The sequence below is a fragment of the Theropithecus gelada genome, chromosome 19 (assembly GCF_003255815.1).
Source record: "Theropithecus gelada isolate Dixy chromosome 19, Tgel_1.0, whole genome shotgun sequence".
Lineage (NCBI taxonomy): Eukaryota > Metazoa > Chordata > Mammalia > Primates > Cercopithecidae > Theropithecus > Theropithecus gelada.
The window spans coordinates 8835870-8846712 of NC_037687.1; positions in this window are offsets into that span (position 1 = coordinate 8835870).

Below are 10843 nucleotides of genomic sequence, written 5' to 3' on the forward strand. Positions count from 1 at the left end.
AATCAATTCCAGCTTTCACCAGGGGTAGGAGGAGGGGCTTTGCTGTGTGTCACTGGCACCCACCCTCCTATTTCTGACAACCAAAAATGTCTCCAGATATGACAAATGTCTCCTGGGAGACAAAAATCACATTCAGCTGATAACCACCTTTGGAGGCATCATCTAACTTAATTCAGATTTTACAGTTACTCGGTTACATAGGACATTTATTCCCAAGACACTGGAGGCTCAGAGAGGTTTCCTTATTTATCCAGAAAGTAGCAGAGGTGGGACTTGAACCCAAGCAGTCCAATACCAGTGTCTCCTCTGTTAACTGCTCCGTTTTGCTGCTAATAAAGTCATCCTGCCAATACAAGGTCGGGCGCGGTGGCTCACGCCTGTAATCCCAGCACTTTGGGAGGCCGAGGCAGGCGGATCTCTTGAGGTCAGGAGTTTGAGACCACCCTGGCCAACATGGTGAAACCTTGTTGCTACTAAAAATACAAAACTTAACCTGGTGTGGCCGTGCGCGCCTATAATCCCAGCTACTCGAGAGGCTGAGGCAGGAGAATCCCTTGAGCCCAGGAGGCGGAAGTTGCAAGTGAGTCGAGATCACACCACTGCACTCCAGCCTGGGCGACACAGCAAGATTCTGTCTCAAAAAATACAGGGAACAGAACTAGACTCCTAGGAAAGGGAGGACCTTTCACCCAGAGGCAAGGAGCAAGAGGCATCAGGAAGAACCTCAACAGGGCTCCTGCCTTGAACCCCCTCTCCCTGCCTGGGCTGGTTTCCTCCAAGGAGACACCTGGGGAATCATCTCCCAGCAATGGGAAACCTCCCTGTTTACATGACAGGGTTGGTGGCCACACTCACAGCGGCCCCATCAATGCCATCTGCCTCTAGTACACTGTGGATATGGAGAGAGAAGGTGAGTGGGTAGATGAGAGGGTCGGAGGGAGGATGAGGACCGGGCTGTCTCTCCCACCTGCTCCTGAGGAAGCCAGTGTTTGTTCATTTTTTTTTTTTTTCCTTTTGGGGCAGAGTCTTGCTCTGTTGCCCAGGCTGTAGTGCAGTGGTACAGTCGTGGCTCACTGCAGCCTCCAACTTCTAGGCTCAAGCAATCTGCCCGCCTCAGCCTCCCGAGTAGCTGGAACTATAGGTGCATGCCACCACGCCCAACTAATACATATATATTTTTTATGGAGATGGGGTTTCACCATGGTACCCTGACTAATCTCAAATTCCTGGGCTCAAGGGATCCTTCTGCCTCAGCTTCCCAAAGTGCTGGGAGTATAGCCGTGAGCCACTGTGCTTGGCCTGTTTTTGCTTTTGTTTCTGGGACAGGGTCTTTCTCTGTCAACCAGGCTGTAGTGCAACGGTGCAATCATAGTTCACTGCACCCTCCAACTTCTGGGCTCAATCAATCCTCGTGCTTCAGCCTCCTGAGTAGCTGGGACTACAGGCATGCACCGCCATGCCAGCCTGCCAATATTTGTGAGTGAGGCAGAAGACACAGAGGCTACCTACACAGTCCTCAGAGTCAAATCACCTCTCTCTTTTTTTGTGGGGGGGGCAGGGGATGGAGTCTCACTCTGTCACCCAAGCTGTAGTGCAGTGGTGCGATCTTGGCTCACTGCAACCTCCCACCTCCCGGGTTCAAATGATTCTCCTGCCTAAGCCTCCCAAGTAGTTGGGATTACAGGCTCGCAGCACTACACCTGGCTAGTTTTTGTATTTTTGGTAGAGACGGGGTTTCCCCCATGTTGGCCAGGCTGTTCTTGAACTCCTGACCTCAAGTGATCCACCCGCCTTGGCCTACCAAAGTGCTGGGATTACAGGTGTGAGCCACTGTGCCTAGCCCAAAGCATCTCTTGAAGACTAATTTTCTTTCCTTCCTAAAATCAAACCAGTTGCAATCTTCCCAGAGCAGGAAACAAAATGCACAGTGGAAGGAAAATGGAAGAAGTGGACTCAGTGGGACTCAAGTCCTAATTACTCGCTGTGTGATCTGGGTCAAGTCACTTAACCTCTCGGAGCCTTGTCTCCTCACATGCCCAATGGGGATAACAGCACAGGGCTGTTGTGATGATGCAATGATGTGATCCACCATGTAGTGTGAGGGAATAAGGACTTAATAAACTCCTGTTACTGTTTTACTGTTATTGTTGTTGTTTTCTTTTCTTTTTTTTTGTTTTTTGTTTGTATGTTTGTTTTGAGACAGAGTCTTGCTCTGTCACCCAGGCTGGAGAGCAGTGGCATGATCTCGGCTCACTGAAACCTCTGCCTCCCAGGTTCAAGCAATTCTCCTGCCTCAGCCTCCCAAGTAGCTGGGACTACAGGCGCCCGCCACCACACCTGGCTAATTGTTGTATTTTTAGTAGAGACAGGGTTTCACCGCATTGGCCAGAATGGTCTCAATCTCTTGACCTCGTGATCTGCCCGCCTCGGCCTCCCAAAGTGCTGGAATTACAGGTGTGAGCCACCACTCGGCCTGTTACTGGTTTTTATTATTATTTATTATTATTATCATTATTATTATTATTTTATTATTACCTACCCACGGAGCTGATGAGTGATGCCGGGGAAGAATGGTCATGTGTCAACTGTCTGGTGGTCCCAGGTGTTCCTTGGTCTGTGGTTTGGGCAGAGACCACTGCATCAAAAGGCAGCCCTGTGGAGAAAGAACCAGGTTGGTTATCGCAGCAGGAAGTAGAACGAAAAAAATTTTAAAAAATCTTTTCTTCTGGACTTGCTCTTCTTTCCGTAGGAATCTCTGCATAATGACTCATTCATTTACCATTTCATTTATTTAATATTTATTTCAGATCCTCACTCACTCATTCATCCAGTCAGCAAATATGTCTTGAGCACCTTTTATATGACAGCTGATTCTGAAACCAATCCCAATAGTCATAGACAGTATTTATATAGATATATATAAATACTTGAAACTGACATTGGTTATTGTTTACTTCTTATTTTAGGTTCAGGGCTACCTGTGAAGGTTTGTTATATAAGTAAGCTCACATCATGGGGGTTTGTTGTACAAATGATTTCATCTCCCAGGTATGAAGCCTAGCACCCAATAATTACTTTTTCTGCTCCTCTCCCTCCTCCCAACATTTACCGTGAAGTAGACCCCAGTATTTGTTATTCCCTTCTTTGTGTTCATGAGTTCTCCTCATTTAGCTCACACTTCTAAGTGAGAACATGCAATATTTGGTTTTCTGTTCCTGAGTTAGTTTACTAAGGATAATGGCCTCCAACCCCATCCATGTTCCCGCAAAAGAAATGATCTCATTCTTTTTTGTGGCTGCATAGTATTCCATGGTGTATATGTATCACATTTGCTTTATCCAGTCTGTCTTTGATGGGCGTTTAGGTTGATTCCATGTCTTTGCTATTGTGAATAGTGGTGCAATGAACATTCACGTGCATATGTCTTTATGGCAGAATGATTTATATTCCTCTGGGTATACACCCAACAGTGAGATTGCTGGGTCAAATGGTAGTTCTACTTTTAGCTCTTTGAGGAATTGCCACACTGCTTTCCACAATAGCTGAACTAATTTACACTCCCACCAACAGTGTATAAATGTTCGATTTTCTCGGCAACTTTGCCAGCATCTGTTATTTTTTGACTTTTTAATCATAGCCATTCTGACTGTTGTGAGATGATATCTCATTGTGGTTTCGATTTGCATTTATCTAATGATCAGTGATAGTGAGCATTTTTTTTCATATGCTTGTTGGCTACATGTATCTTTTCTTTTAAAAAGTATCTGTTCATGTCCTTTGCCCAGTTCTTTTTTTTTTTTTTTTTTTTTTTTTTTTTTTATACAATGTCTTACTTTGTTGCCCAGGCTGGAGTGCAATGGCAATCTTAGCTTACTGCAACCTCCGCCTCCTGGGTTCAAGTGATTCTCCTGCCTCAGTCTCCTGAGTAGCTGGGATTACAGGCATACACCATGTTGGCCAGAATGGTCTCAATCTCTTGACCTCATGATCTGCCCGCCTCGGCCTCCCAAAGTGCTGGAATTACAGGTGTGTAATGCCCAACTAATTTTTGTATTTTTAGTAGAGACAGGGTTTCACCATGTTGGTCAGGCTGGTCTTGAACTCCTGACTTCAAATGATCCACCCCCCTCGGCCTCCCAAAGTGCTGGGATTACAGTTGGGAGCCACCGTGCCTGGTCTTTGCCCACTTTTTAATGGTATTGTTTGTTTTTCTCTTGTAAATTTACTTAAGTTCTCTGTAGATGCTAGATATTAGATCTTTGTCAGGTGTATAGTTTACAAATATTTTCTCCCATTCTGTGGGAAACTTATATTTGTTTTATCTGAGTTCCTTCCTCATTAAAGGACCCCCAGGCCTCTCAGAAAGTATCAAAGAACAGAAACTCAGCAGATCATCACATCCAGATGATGAGATGTCAGACCCCTCATTCCTGATGATTGCTTCCTGACCCCTCCTGATTTCCTGTTTTATTACACATAATCACATTTCTTCCCTGCTATATAAACCTCTAATTTTAATTGGTCAGGGAGACGGATTACACCATACATGAAAATCAACTCAAGATAAAGACATAAATGTAAAACCTAAGACTATAATCTCCTCGTCACAGCCAAGGAGATTAAAGCCTTCTTTGTTGGCAATAATGGTTGTCTCAGTGATTGGCTTTCCATGTGGTGAGCAGCAGGACCTAGCCTGGACCCCTGGTGTTTTGGCAACAATTCCAAGTTTGGGGCACAGAGTGAGAAACAAGACAAGTCTTTACTGCCTCAAAAAGTTTATGTCCAGAGCAGAAAACCAAACACCGCATGTTCTCACTCATAAGTGGAAGCTGAACAATGAGAACACATGGACACAGGTAGGGGAACATCACACACCACAGCCTGTCGGGAGTTGTGGGGCTATAGGGGAAGTATAACATTAGGAGAAATATGGCCGGGCGCGGTGGCTCAAGCCTGTAATCCCAGCACTTTGGGAGGCCGAGGCGGGTGGATCACGAGGTCAAGAGATCGAGACTATCCTGGCTAACATGGTGAAACCCCGTCTCTACTAAAAAAAATACAAAAAACTAGCCGGGCGTGTTGGCGGGCGCCTGTAGTCTCAGCTACTTGGGAGGCTGAGGCGGGAGAATGGCGTGAACCCGGGAGGCGGAGCTTGCAGTGAGCCGAGATCACGCCACTGCACTCCAGCCTGGGAGACACAGCGAGACTCCGTCTCAAAAATAAATAAATAAATAAATAAATAAATAAATAAATAAATAAATAAACATTAGGAGAAATACCTAATGTAGAGGACGAGTTGATGGGTGCAGCAAACCACCATGGCACATGTATACCTATGTAACAAACCTGCATGTTCTGTACACGTATCTCAGAACTTAAAGTATTTAAAAAAAAAAAAAGTTTACATCCTAGTGGAGAAAGCAGACAGCAGTTCATCCAACAGATAAATAAGTAATATCCTTGCAGAGAGTAAAGGGAATTTTGAAGTCACTCTACCAATGGGAGAGAAGCATAATTTTCCATAGAGTCATCAGGGAAGACTTCTCTTAGGAGGTGATATTTAAGGAGGGCCCTGAGAGACGAGAAGTCACTTATCACAGGGTAAGCGTGTTCATGATGGAGTGACCAATATATGCAAAAGCCCAGAGGCTGGAATAAACCTGATCCACTCGAGGAATTTCAAGAAGGCCTGAGTGGCCACAGTGCATTGAGAAAGCATGGCTGGGCCGACCACAGTGGCTCACGCCTATAATCCCAGCACTTTGGGAGGCCGAGGCGGGCGGATCACAAGGTCAGGAGATCAAGACCATCCTGGCTAACTCGGTGAAACCTCGTCTCTACTAAAAATATTAAAAAATTAGCCAGGCGTGGTGGTGGGCGCCTGTAGTCCCAGCTACTCAGGAGGCTGAGGCAGGAGAATGGTGTGAACCTGGGAGGCGGAGTTTGCAGTGAGCCGAGATCACACCACTGCACTCCAGCCTGGGTTACAGAGTGAGACTCTGTCTCAAAAAAAAAAAAAAAAAAAAGACAGAAAGCATGGCTGGAGTATAAGGCGAGACCAGCCAGTTAGCAGAGGTCAGACCTAATGAGGAGAAAGAGGAGAAAGGATTGCAAACCAATAATAAATGAAGTTTAGATTTTCTTGGAAGTGCAATGGAAAGTCACTGGAGGATTTGAAGTAAAGGGTGAGGTCTGTGACCAGGTTAGCATTATTAAGAGATAATTCTGCCAGAAAGCAAGGAAGTGCTCAAAGACTAAGGAGATGATATTACAAAGACAAAGAAGAGGCTATAAAGTCCTCAAAATCGGCCGGGTGCAGTGACTGACACCTGTAATCCTAGCATTTTGGGAGGCTGAGGTGGGTGGATCACCTGAGGTCAGGCGTTCAAGACAAGCCTGGCCAACATGGCGAAATCCCATCTCTACTAAAAATACAAACATTAGCTGGGTAGTCCCAGCTCCTTGGGAGGCTGAGGCTGGAGAATCACTTGAAACTGGGAGGTGGAGGTTGCAGTAAGCCGAGATCACACCACTGCACTCCAGCCTGGGTGACAGAGCCAGACTCCATCTCAAAAATAAATAGATAGATAGATAGATTCCTCAAGATAAGAGGCTATCACTTCAAACTATACTACAAGGCTACAGTAACCAAAACAGCATGGTACTGGTATAAAAATAGACACACAGACCAATGGAACACAATTGAGAGCCCAGAAATAATGCCACACACCTACAACCATCTGATCTTCAACAAGCTAACAAAAACAAGCAAAGGGGAAAGGATTCCCTATTCAATAAGTGGTGCTGGTATAACTGGCTAGCCATAGGTAGAAGATCCAAACTGGGCCCCTTCATTATACCATATACAAAAATCAACTCAAGATAAAGACTTAAATATAAAACCTGAGACTATAAAAACTCTGGAAGAGAACCTAGGAAATGCCATTCTACACATAGGACCTGGCAAAGATTTCATGACAAAGATACCAAAAGCCATCACAGCAAAAACAAAAATTGACAAATGGGACTTAATTAAACTTCAAAGCTCAGCAAAGCAAAAGAAACTACCAACAGAGTAAACAGACAACCTACAGAATGAGAGAAAATAATTGCAAACTATGCATCTGACAAAGGTCTAATATCCAGAATCTACAAGGAATTTAAACAAATTAACAAGCAAAAAAATAAACAACCCCACTAAAATGTGGGCAAAGGACATGAACAGACACTTCCTGTTCATTAGACACATGACGAGGGCTTAAGCCCAGGAGCCAGAGGTTGCAGTGAGCTGTGATTCCCCACTGCACTCCGGCCTGGGTGACAGAGCCAGACCTTGTCTCGAAATGCACCTCCACCCTCTTTCTCTTGCTCCTACTCTTGACATGTGACGTGCTGGCTCCCCACGTGCCTTCCGCCACGATTGTATATTTCCTGAGGCCTCCCCAAAAGCCAAGCAGATGCTGCCATGCTTCCTGTACAGCCTGTGGAACCATGAGCCAATTAAATCTCTTATCTTTATAAATTACCCAGTTTCAGGTATTTCTTTGTAGCAAAATGAGAATAGACTAATTCATCTATAAAACCTCTTATTTTAAAGGTAATGCTATTTAGGATAAGGCAATCATAGGCACTTAAATAGCTATTGAATATAATAGGTACTTTAAGAAATGAGCTACTTTAAAGAAAAGCTTTAGATTCATAATATAACACGTGCTACAAGACTATTTAAAAATGACCCTGGGGCCGGGCACTGTGGCTCACATCTGTAATCCCAGCACTTTGGGAGACCAAGGTGGGTGGGATGACCTGAGGTCAGGAGTTTGAGACCAGCCTGGCCAACATGGTGAAACCCCATCTCTACTAAAAGTACAAAAAAATTAGCTGGGCATGGTGGTGTGTGCCTGTAGTCCCAGCTACTTGGGAGGCTGAGGCAAGAGAATCACTTCAACCTGGGAGGCGGAGGTTGCAGTGAGCTGAGATCCGGCCACTGCACTCCAGCCTGGGCGACAGAGCGAGACTCCGTCTCAAAAAAAAAAAAAAAAAGGAAAAAAGACCATGGGATGTGAAGATGTGAATGACTGAAATTTGGGGGAAACTTTTCTCAGATGTGTATTTTCATAGCTACAGCCCTCACCAAGAAAATACACACACACACACACACACACACACATACAGTCCTACTGAATGGCACTAAATTTTCCACATACTACTGATAGATTATTTCACTCCCTACAAACTTCTGAGATGGAAAAAGCCAGCTTCCTAGAACTCCAGAGAGGAGAGGAATTTATCATAAGATAGAGCAATCCCAGTTTCTTAGACTAACTAGCCAAACCCCTGTCAACCTAAATAGCAAACAGAGAGAGACTCTCTAAAGGAAAGTATGTGCATTTGGGAATAGAACATTGCAGTGGGAATATGCATGCTACTGTAAACTACGTGCATATTCAGGAAGGCAAAGGAAGACAAAGCTTTTTAAAGGAAAAATTGAGAATTGCATAATAGTTTTGAAATATTTGTCCTTGGCTACAAAGATCGATAACAAGGGTAACATCTTTTCTGTAGAGACAGCGTCTTGGAAGGCTGGGCATGGTGGCTCACGCCTGTAATCTCAGCACTGTGGGAGGCTGAGGCAGGCAGATCACAAGGACAGGAGTTCAAGACCAGCCTGGCCAATATGGTGAAACGCCATCTCTACTAAAAATACAAAAATTAGCCAAGTGTGGTGGCGGGAGCCTGTAGTCCCAGCTACTCGGGAGGCTGAGGCAGGAGAACTGCTTGAACCCGGGAGGTGGAGGTTACAGTGAGCCGAGACTGTACCATTGCATTCCAGCCTGGGTGACAGAGACAGTCTCTGTCCCAAAAAACAGAAACAAAAATATAGTAGTTGGCTTGATTTTGTCATTACACATTGTATACATATACTAAAACATCACATTGTAACCCATAAGTATATACAATTATTTTTTGTCAATTAGAAAAAAGTATTTTCGCCTGGGTGATGGCTCACGCCTGTAATCCCAGCACTTTGGGAGGCCAAGGTGGGTGGATCACAAGGTCAGGAGATTGAGACCACCCTGGCTAACATGGTGAAACCCCGTCTCTACTAAAACTATAAAAAAATCAGCCGAGCGTGGTAGCGGGCTCCTGTAGTCCCAGCTACTCGGGAGGCTGAGGCAGGAGAATGGTGTGAAACCTGCAGGCGGAGCTTGCAGTGAGCTGAGATCCGGCCACTGCACTCCAGCCTGGGCTACAGAGCGAGACTCCGTCTCAAAAAAAAAAAAAAAAAAAAAAGAGGCCGGGCGCGGTGGCTCAAGCCTGTAATCCCAGCACTTTGGGAGGCCGAGACGGGCGGATCACGAGGTCAGGAGATCGAGACCATCCTGGCGAACACCGTGAAACCCCGTCTCTACTAAAAAATACAAAAAACTAGCCGGGCGAGGTGGCGGGTGCCTGTAGTCCCAGCTACTCGGGAGGCTGAGGCAGGAGAATGGCATGAACCCGGGAGGCGGAGCTTGCAGTGAGCTGAGATCCGGCCACTGCACTCCAGCCCGGGCTACAGAGCGAGACTCCGTCTCAAAAAAAAAAAAAAAAAAGAAAAAGAAAAAAGTATTTTCCGGCCAAGTGTGGTGGCTCACTCCTGTATTCCAGCACTTTTGGGAGGCCGAGGCAGGCAGATCACCTGAAGTCAGGAGTTCGAGACCAGCCTGACCAAAATAGTGAAACCCTGTCTCTACTAAAAATACAAAAATCAGCCAGGTGTGGTGGCACATGCCTGTAATCCCAGCTACTTGGGAGGCTGAGGCAGGAGAACTGCTTGAATCCAGGAGGCAGAGGTTGCAGTGAGCCGAGATCGCACCATTGCACTCCAGCCTGGGTGACAAGAATGAAACACCTTCTCAAAAAAAGAAAAGAAAAAAGTATTTTCATCATGCATCTATAAGGAAAACTAGTCACAATTGCACACTGGTACACAACGGTACAATGGAACTGCTACACTGGTACACAATACATTGCACACTGGTACACAATATATAATGTATTTCTTACCATGGATCCCAGTCTAAAAAGACTATATTAGCTCCTGCATCAGCTCATCCTCTGATAGACAGCACCTGCCTTCCTCCCCTCCCTCATCTCTTTGCCTCCTTCTCTCAGTACTGGGGGTCGCTAAGAAAGAGGGTGTCTCAGACCACAGGGGAGCTGGGTCAGAATCACTAGGGTCTTACAGACCCAGTCTGCCCAGGGTCAAAGCCCAGCCCTACCACGCAGCATGTGCCCTTGGACAGGCTGCGTAACTATGCCTCGGTTTCCTTTTCTGCAAAATGGAAATGATAATAGGACGTACGTCCTATTATTCTCCAAGTTATGTTATGTTGTGTTATGTTACGTTACATTACGTTACGTTACGCTACGTTACGTTACGTTACATTACGTTATGTTATGAGGATTTAATGAATTCATACGTGCAAAGAGGTTAAAAGAGTGCCTGGTCCATGTTAGTGCTCCCTGTTAGCTATTATCATTATCATGACTTGCTCTACAATAGCCCTTACGCCAGAGTGTAATTCTTTTTATGATTAGGGGAAGGGGGCAATATGGGTTCAGAGTGACTGAGAGGGGGTGGATCAGAGCCAGAATAAGCACAGGGAGCCCAGCTCAGATTCACTGTGTGTTGGAGGCAGGGTGGGCAGAGCTGCAAGCGCTAGGACAAGTGTCCCAGAACAGGTCTGACAAAGGGTTAAATGAAGCAGATGGAATTGTTCAGGGTGAGATGAAAAGTCCAGGGAGGGTGGGGACAGTAGGCAGCCTGCCTCCCTGCACCGCACTGTTTGTTTCCTTG